Genomic DNA, 8,497 nt, shown 5'->3' with positions numbered 1-8,497 from the left:
ACAACTCGTCCCCTCCTTGCAAGGCAGATTTGAAAACAAATCCACATGCTTCAGATGTGCTTCTTCACTTGATCTCACTATTTCCTCTCCAGGAGTTTTTCTCTGAACACTTAAAAGTATCTGTTGTTTTCTTCCAGGTTGAGGAAGTAGAATCAAAAGCAAGGAGTTAACCAGAAAGCAGGGCACTTCGCTTAGAACCATATGCGGTCCTGAAAACACAAAGATTCACAAGGCATGGACTATATCTCTCCACATTTGGCAGAGACCAGGAATATGAAACCCACTTGAAGCAGCAGCAGGAGAACCTGGAGAGACAAGTGGAACATATGGCCCTGAGAAAACACTGACCCAGGACAGAGACTGCAAGAATGATGAATTTGGGGGAAGTTAATTAGAACTCAATCCTTCCTCCACTGTACAGTGACATTGGAGAAGCCATACTCAAGAGAGACTATGTAAATGTAATGAGTGTAGAGAAGTCTGAACAGAGGTCAATCCTTTTCACTATGAGCAAACTCACCCAGGAGACAAACCTTACAAATGTGTTAGTGTGGGAGAGTCTCCACCAAGAAAGACTGACTTTCAGTACATTTCAGAACTTGTACAGGAGAAAAATCCTATACATGTAGAGGCACAAATTATCCTTACTCAGTATGAGAGAATTTCTACCTATAAGAAACTTTATATTTGTGGTGAATTCAGGAAATTACTTCCAAGGAGTGAAGGCTTTACTCTACATCTAAGAGTCTATAAAGAAGAGAAACCCTACAATGTAATCATTCAGGGAAAGATTTCATGCTTTTCTCCTTCCTTACTCGACATCACAGAAGGCACACTGGAGAGACAGCTATGGATACAGTCATTGTGGGAAAGGCTTTAAACATACCTCAGCACTGTGCGGCTCCATCAGAGAACTCATACTGGGAAGGTCCTCTGCCTGTCTCAGTGAGGAAGAGCCTTCAGGGGGTGTTCTCGCAACTCAGCGCCAGAGGACTCACACTAGAGAACACTACAAATAGCGTCAATGTTGGCAGGCTTCCCACATTGGCTTTCACCTTATTTGACACCAGGAAATTCATATAGATTAAAGAAACTCATTGAACATAACCAATATGGGAAAGATGTTGATTGGAATTCCATTTTATTTGACATCAGACATAAACCACAAAGGAGGCAGGATCCACAAATTATTTTTGACCTATAAATAGTTGCTGGGATGTAATAAGACTCTGCACTTGTGGCCCCTGCAGACACGGAGGAGCAGGTATGCTCTAAGTACGCCCTTAATTTGCCATAGAAACACTACTTAATGCGACTTGGGTCTAGGCCTAATGGACAATGTCTCATAGAAATGATTGCCATAGATAATAAAATGTAAATGTTCTCAATGACGACAGCACATCTATCTCTTTACATCATATGTGACTCAGAGAACACCAAATTTGAAGGGTCATGCAGAGATCACTCATCTTTTAGAATCACAGGGGTCAATATATTTTATGTAATGACATAATACATAATATGTAATTATGTAATATATGTAATTTTATAGTATTCATAGAAGAGGGCTGGAGAATATCCCATCCATTTTCGTCCTGCATAATTCAAATGCTGTCATTTCAAACAAATCAGACAGCTTGATGCTAACTCTCCGCTGTTTCACAAATGGCATTCTACTACTAACCTTGAGAGGTAGCATGAAGACTTGTGTGCATCTTTACACTTCTAGGGGTACACAGCCAGTGTGCAGACAGGATTAAAAAGCCTGCAGATGGTCCACGCTCCAAGGATGATGCAAACCTCACAAACTTCAACTAAAATCCCTTGCAAAGCTGGGGTTGGGAGGGAACCTCACCCATAGATGCAAAAGAGCATCTGGCGTGTTCTGGGAAAGAGATGAGGGGTAAGATTCCACACATGAACCCTGAAGACCTTCCTCTCTCTCTGCTTTTATGAGAAGCCTCTGAAATGCTAGCTTTCCTCCTGGACCCAAGGGAGATCTCCTGTTGTTCCCTTATACTCACAGAAATGCCACCTTTCCTTTCCAGCACTACCATCAGACCCTCTACCAGGATCCCCACCTCCTCGCTGCTCCCCTAGATGTTGAGACTTCATTCAGTTCAGGATCTCTGCTGGCAGCAAGTCCAGAAATTTCCAGCACTAGCTGCTCTCAGATTGGGCATGTGGCCTTATAACTCAATTTGAGGAGAGGTCTCTGGGGCAGATGAGCACACACACAGACTTTTGTGCCAGCCACTGTGGCTGTGCCACCCCCCTTCATGGTGAGGAGTCCAGCACCCTCTACAGATGCCAAAATGCCAGCCACTCTCTTTCCCAGCTTTTCTCACAGCCAAGACATGGACACAGGTGTCAGTCCTGGACAATGGGATCTGAGGAAGTCTACAAGAAAGAAGGCATCTGAAGAGATTTTATTCCTTTCCCATGGTGGGTAGTAATAGCTCCCCAAAGATGCTCACATCCTAATGCCTGGAACCTGTGAATATGTTATCTTACAGGGCAAAAGGGACTTTATAGGTGTAATTAAGGATCTTGAGACGGGGAGATTATCCTGGATTATTTGTGGTGGACCCAATGTCATCACAATCGTCCTTGTTTAAGAAGGGGCAGGACAGTCAGTCAGAGAAGGCAATGGGATGACAGAAGCAGAGGTCAGAGTCAGAGAGAGACTTGAAGATGCTACACTGCTGGCTTTGATGACAGAAGAAGAGGCCATGAGCCAAGGAATGCAGGTGATCTCTAGAAGCCAGAAAAGGCAAGGAAATGGATTCTCCCCTAGAGCCTCTAAAAGGAACGCAGCCCTGCCAACACCTTGATTTTAGCCCAGTGAGAGCCATTATGGACTTCTGACCTCCAGAGCTGTGAGATGATAGACTTGGTAATGTGTTACAGTGGCAAAGGAAACAAATACACCCCCTGATGCCAATATTTTCAGACAAGTGTTGCATGGCTATGTGCAATGCCTGGAACTGTGACAGCCACCTTGAGATCATGAGGACACAAGCCTTAGGAATAACCAGGACAACATGCTGAGGAGAGCTGAGCCAAGAGATGGACGGTGGCTGGCTAAGTGTGACAGTTGAGCCCAGGAACCATGCCCAGAAGCCCTTGCCTCTGGACTTCAGGCAATGTAAGATAATGAATGGTGACACATTCTGTTACTTGTGGCCAAAAGACCATCTTACATGATAACCCTTTCTTGCTCACAACCAGCTTCTGCTCTCAAGTCTCTTCCTTAGGAATGCTAAGCGACAACTTAGGGCCTACTAGAAGCAGGCATCACAGGTAACGAGGGTCTGCAGGCTCAGGGTGACACTTGCTGGCCTGACTCAGAGTCGCTCCTCGGGAGGTGGGCACCCCAGAGAGAGCAGACACCCACTGCGATCAGCAGGAAGGGCCAAGTTACCACAGCTGCAGTCTGAGGCACAGCCAAGGGGATGCAGAGAAGAGATGGAGACATCCAGAGGTCCAGGGTATGATGTGAAAACACACAGTGGGACCAAGCCGATGTGGTGAATTCTTCAAACTACAAATGCAGACAGGGATACAGTCTCCCTGTCAGTCATGTCCTTCCTCATGGTGGGTGACATAGGAGTCCTCTCAGAGTGAAAAAAGGTGCTTGAAACAAACCACACACCTCAATTCAACTTGCTGACCTATGAGTTCCCCCACCACACATAAAAAGTTTTGTAATTACAACTCTATGCTACTGATGGCTTTGAGGTCTAAATTTATCGGCAAAAAAAAAAGAGAACATTTTTTAACGAGTAGTTTCCTTTTTTTTTTTTGTAAAGATTGGCACCTGAGCTAACAACTGTTGCCAATCTTCTTTTTTTTCTTCTTCTTGTTCTCCTCAAAGCCCCCCCAGTACATAGTTGTATATTCTAGTTGTGAATGCCTCTGGTTGTAGCATGTGGGACGATGCCGCAGCATTACCTGATGAGCGGTGCCATGTCCGTGCCCAGGATCCAAACTAGAGAAACCCTAGGCCGCTGAAGTGGAGCACAAGAACCCAACCACTCAGCCACGGGCCGGCCCCTGACTAGTAGTTTCTGAGAGCATTTCTCCATAAGATGTGTTTGAATGTGACTTGATTGTTCTTGTGAAGAATAGCAGCCAGTTCCTTCCCTCACATTTTGAGGAGGAAGAAGTGCAGAAGTGAATGGAGCCTAGTGATGATGACCTGGGGTTTACAATTGGCCTTCCCATCCTGGGACACGATGAGCATTTTCATTTATGCAAGTTTACTTGTAATTCTTTCCAGAAACTTAGCTTCATGTAGATCCCCTGCATCTCCCAACTTAATCCCAAACATTTTATGTTTTTATGATTCTACTGTGAAAGGAATCTCCTTTTCAATATACTTGTTAAGCTTATACTTTTGTGTGTATGTGTGTGTGTTGACTTACGTATCTTTAATTCTTATTCTCTCTGGTTTAACGCAATCTCATTGATTTTTAAAGTTTTCCAATTGGATTTTTTGTGTGCTAATGTTATCTGTTAATAAATGCACTTTTGTATATTTTTTTCCAATAGTTATAGCACTTAGGTCTGTTTCATATCTTATTTGTGGTAACAAGAACATCCAGAAATTTTAACATTAAGACTGCTGAGAGCAGATACCTTCTTTAGTTTTGGATGTGTATGTCTATCCATGGCTATTGACCAGAGGAGTGAATAGACAAGAGAAAGACTCAAGAAGAAAGATGGGGGTCGATTTTCATCAGGGAGGAAAAGGGTGACTTCCTAAGGCAGAGAGAAATGTTGAGATGGGTTGTATTCAGGGCCAGCAGTAAGCATGTGGCTGGCTTGTCTCTTGTCTGTGCCCTAGTGGCCAAAGGATGAGACACTCCCACACTGAGCATGGCAAGAAGGAAGGAGCCCAGTCCTGGGTGATGCCGGTGGACAGCTTAAACCAGTACCAGGAACCATCTGTTTACAAACCTTCAGTTCTGCAAGGAAATAGTCTGTTATTTACAGTAGTTGGATTTCGAGTATTTACAACCAAACACACCCTATGGGATACAGGACACAAAGGTACGAACTGGATTATTCGAAACCTGATTTACTGGTTTGTCCAGGCTTCTGTGGACTTCCTGCATTCCTCTTCGAGGCAGACTGTCTTCTGGAGGCTGTTTTCAGTCCACCCTTGCTCAGAGCTCAGACTCTTTGCCTTTCCCATGCACTACGAAGAGTTTGGATTATCTTGATGATGACCTCATCTTTGATGTTGGTGAGAACAGGCAAAGAGTAAATGTGCAGCAGTAATAAATAGACCCAAAAGCCTGTTTTATGGGAAGTAGTTATGATACTAATAATTTACAGGTAAAATTCTGATTAATTTATTTCTGCTTGTCCATCCTGAAGTTCTCAAGCTCTGAGGAGTTCCAAGAAGCGTCCTAGAGGCTCATGTTTTAAAGACAAAAAATACATCTTTTTTAAAATGACTTTTAAACATGTGTTCCCCTTCACAGGGAATAGTCTGAGCTGCTCTGTGTGATGAAACAAGAATAGCGAATGGTGAGTGGAGATCAAATCGCAGGTCCACGATTCAGTCGCATGGCTGGTTTACTGCTCAACTAAATGTCACCAGCTGCCATAGTGATGTGGCCAATACATAGTTTTATATCTCTTATTCTTATATATTGTTTAAGTTAAACCAATAGTGGACTACTGATTAAAGAAAGCATATAGAAGAATGTTAATATATTTTAACAATTCAGTTATCTCAATAAACGTGTCTATACGGAGTATATGAAGTGAGGAAAAGTACAAATTAAACTTTGCAATTGAATGAAACAACTATTATTGCTAATCCAGCCATTTTCATGTAAGATCCACAATGCCTTTTCTGCAATTCTAAATTCCAAAACTTTTTCTAATAAAAACTTTCTTTCTGTATTATGTATCAGCAAAATTTACCTGAACTAAAAACACTATTTACACCTTGTCTTTCTCCAACCTAGTGTGATTCTTCACGTATTTTGCTACAGATACACTCAAGTGTTTGATGGCAGATGCTGCCCCAGACCTGTCAGGGACGTTACGTACTGCGTGGTGTGTGCACCTTACTCTGCTGCTAAAATCCACATCCTTGTGAATTCCAAAATACTTTTGGCCTTGAAGGTTTTAAACAAGGGATTGGGGCCCTGTATGCAAGCAGGATGCATAACATGTTTCACAGTTTCGTGCATAACAGTTAACATTTCTTCAGAAATGTTTTTTACATAATCAAATTACAGCAAATTAAATAGCATGCTTAATTTGCTAAACAAGAAAAAAAACATGCAGTTATTATTAAAAGTTGTATTAAAGTGGCTTTTGTGAGTCAATCTTCAATAACGGACTTTTTAATTTATTTTTGGTGAGGAAGATTGGCCCTGAGCTAACATCTGCTGCCAACCTTCCTCTATTTTTGTTTGTGGGATGTCACCACAGCATGGCTTGATGAGTGGTGCACAGGTCCATGCCCAGGATCAGAACCCACGAACCCCAAGCCATTGAAGCAGAGTGTGAGAACTTAAGTACCATGCCACCAGGCCAGCTCCAATAATATACTTATTTAAAATCACCTTTGAAGGTAAAGTCACGTTTTCATCCTATACCAATAAACAGTTTGTTTCCTTAAGATGTTAAAGGCCTCCATCAAACTTGACAGTGAACCACTAGAAGCATCTCAGTCACATCCAAAACAAAACAATAATAATAATATGACTAATTAACATGGTTCCGTCACACTACCTAGGGCTATATAACATCGACTTTTTTAAAGTCAAAATATGGGAAAGGAGGGGCCAGGCTAGTGGTGCAGCAGTTAAGTTCACACGTTCCACTTTGGCAGCCCGGGGTTCACTGGTTCAGATCATGGGTGCAAACCTACACACTGCTTGTCAAGCCATGCTGTGGCAGGCGTCCCACATACAAAGTAGAGGATGATGGGCACTGATGTTATCTCAGGGCCAGTCTTCCTCAGCAAAAAGGACTGGCGGCAGATGTTAGCTCAGGGCTAATCTTCCTCAAAAAAGAAAAAAATGGAAAAGAGGCCAAATTACTTATGGAATGAGGATGATGTCTTCTCTACAATAGCCAAGAAAAATCCAAGGAAATACTGTTAGAATAAAAGATATCTGCATGGTTTCTGAGTAAATACTAACGTGCAAAAATCAACAGACTTACTGTCTAATTGCAGCAAATAAGATGAACGATGTGCAGCCTGCAGGTGGATGCTCTCCACAGTGGCCAGAAAAATTAACAACTCATCGAACAAGCTCAGCAGGCAGTGGATAGGACAACCCAAAGGGAGGCATAGGGTTGCTGAGACCTGCTAGGAAACTCCAAGAAAGAGCAGAGTACCAGGCCCTGGGACCGAGGGGCACAAGAGACCTCTAAGCACCAAGGGGGAGAGAAAACATCAGAGCCTGGGCTCTGAGAAGACAAGACCACACGGGGCCTGGGGACTTGAGGAAGATGAGAGAACACCAGACACTGGACTCTGAGGAAGACAAGAGAATATTTCCTCTTAGGCTCCCAAGGAAGACCACGGCACGCTGGGCCCAAGGAAGACCAGCACACACCAGGTCCTTAGCAATGACAACTGTTCTCATTTCCTAGACACAGGCAACTCGGCTCACAGAAAGGACACTGGGCAAAGGATCCTGCGCAGCCCACTCCTCCTCCCTGACAAAGATTCTTTGCTTAACCAAACTTTAGTCAGGTTCTCCTGAACCCTCTCCTGAACAAGCCTGTCCGTGTACTTCCTTGGAGAATCCAGTTTTAGCAAGAACCTGCTAAATCAGTTTATCAAGAATTCTCTACCCTGATATCTGATCAAACCCCCCATCCCACTCCCCCAGGTGCTATATGATCACCTTGGCCTGCCTCCAGCAAGAATCCTGCTGGGTTGGTTCAGCCAGAATGCCCCCCAGACTTGATGTCTCTTCTTCCCAATTTTCTCTGCCACAACGCCACCCTGCAATCCAACTTGCCCCCCCCGGCTATCAACCTCACTTGTTCTGGCTGTATTCAAAACGAGCCCAGCTCTATACTGCAGCCTCTCGTCCCCTGTGGCAATAGGTTTATCGAATAAAATCTATTTTCACTGCTCTAACTTCGCTCCAGCTCGGGTTTATTTTTGACAGGCCTCGCCCACCCGCGCCTGCCCCCTCCCATAACTTGGGTGACCTTTCAGGCCCGGCCCCTCCGCACACTTCCGGGCAGACACGCCCTTCTTTTCCTCCTAGGACCCGGGGCGAAGTTTACCCCGCTCCAGCCCACTTCCTGCTCTCCCAGTCCTGCCCCTTCTTCCTCTCCCTTAGATATGGATGAACATTAAGGCCCCTACACGCACTTCCGTGCATCCTGTCTCCCTCTTCCCGGAACTTGGGAGGTCTCTGGCTCCTCCCCGTGCGCTTCCTGCCCGCCCCTCCTCCTCCACGCGGAACTCGGGGGACGTTAGCCCCGCCCCCTGGGCGCTTCCCGG

The sequence above is a fragment of the Equus quagga genome, chromosome 13, assembly GCF_021613505.1.
Source record: "Equus quagga isolate Etosha38 chromosome 13, UCLA_HA_Equagga_1.0, whole genome shotgun sequence".
Classification (NCBI taxonomy): Eukaryota; Metazoa; Chordata; class Mammalia; order Perissodactyla; family Equidae; genus Equus; species Equus quagga.
Note: the sequence above shows the minus strand (reverse complement) of the source record.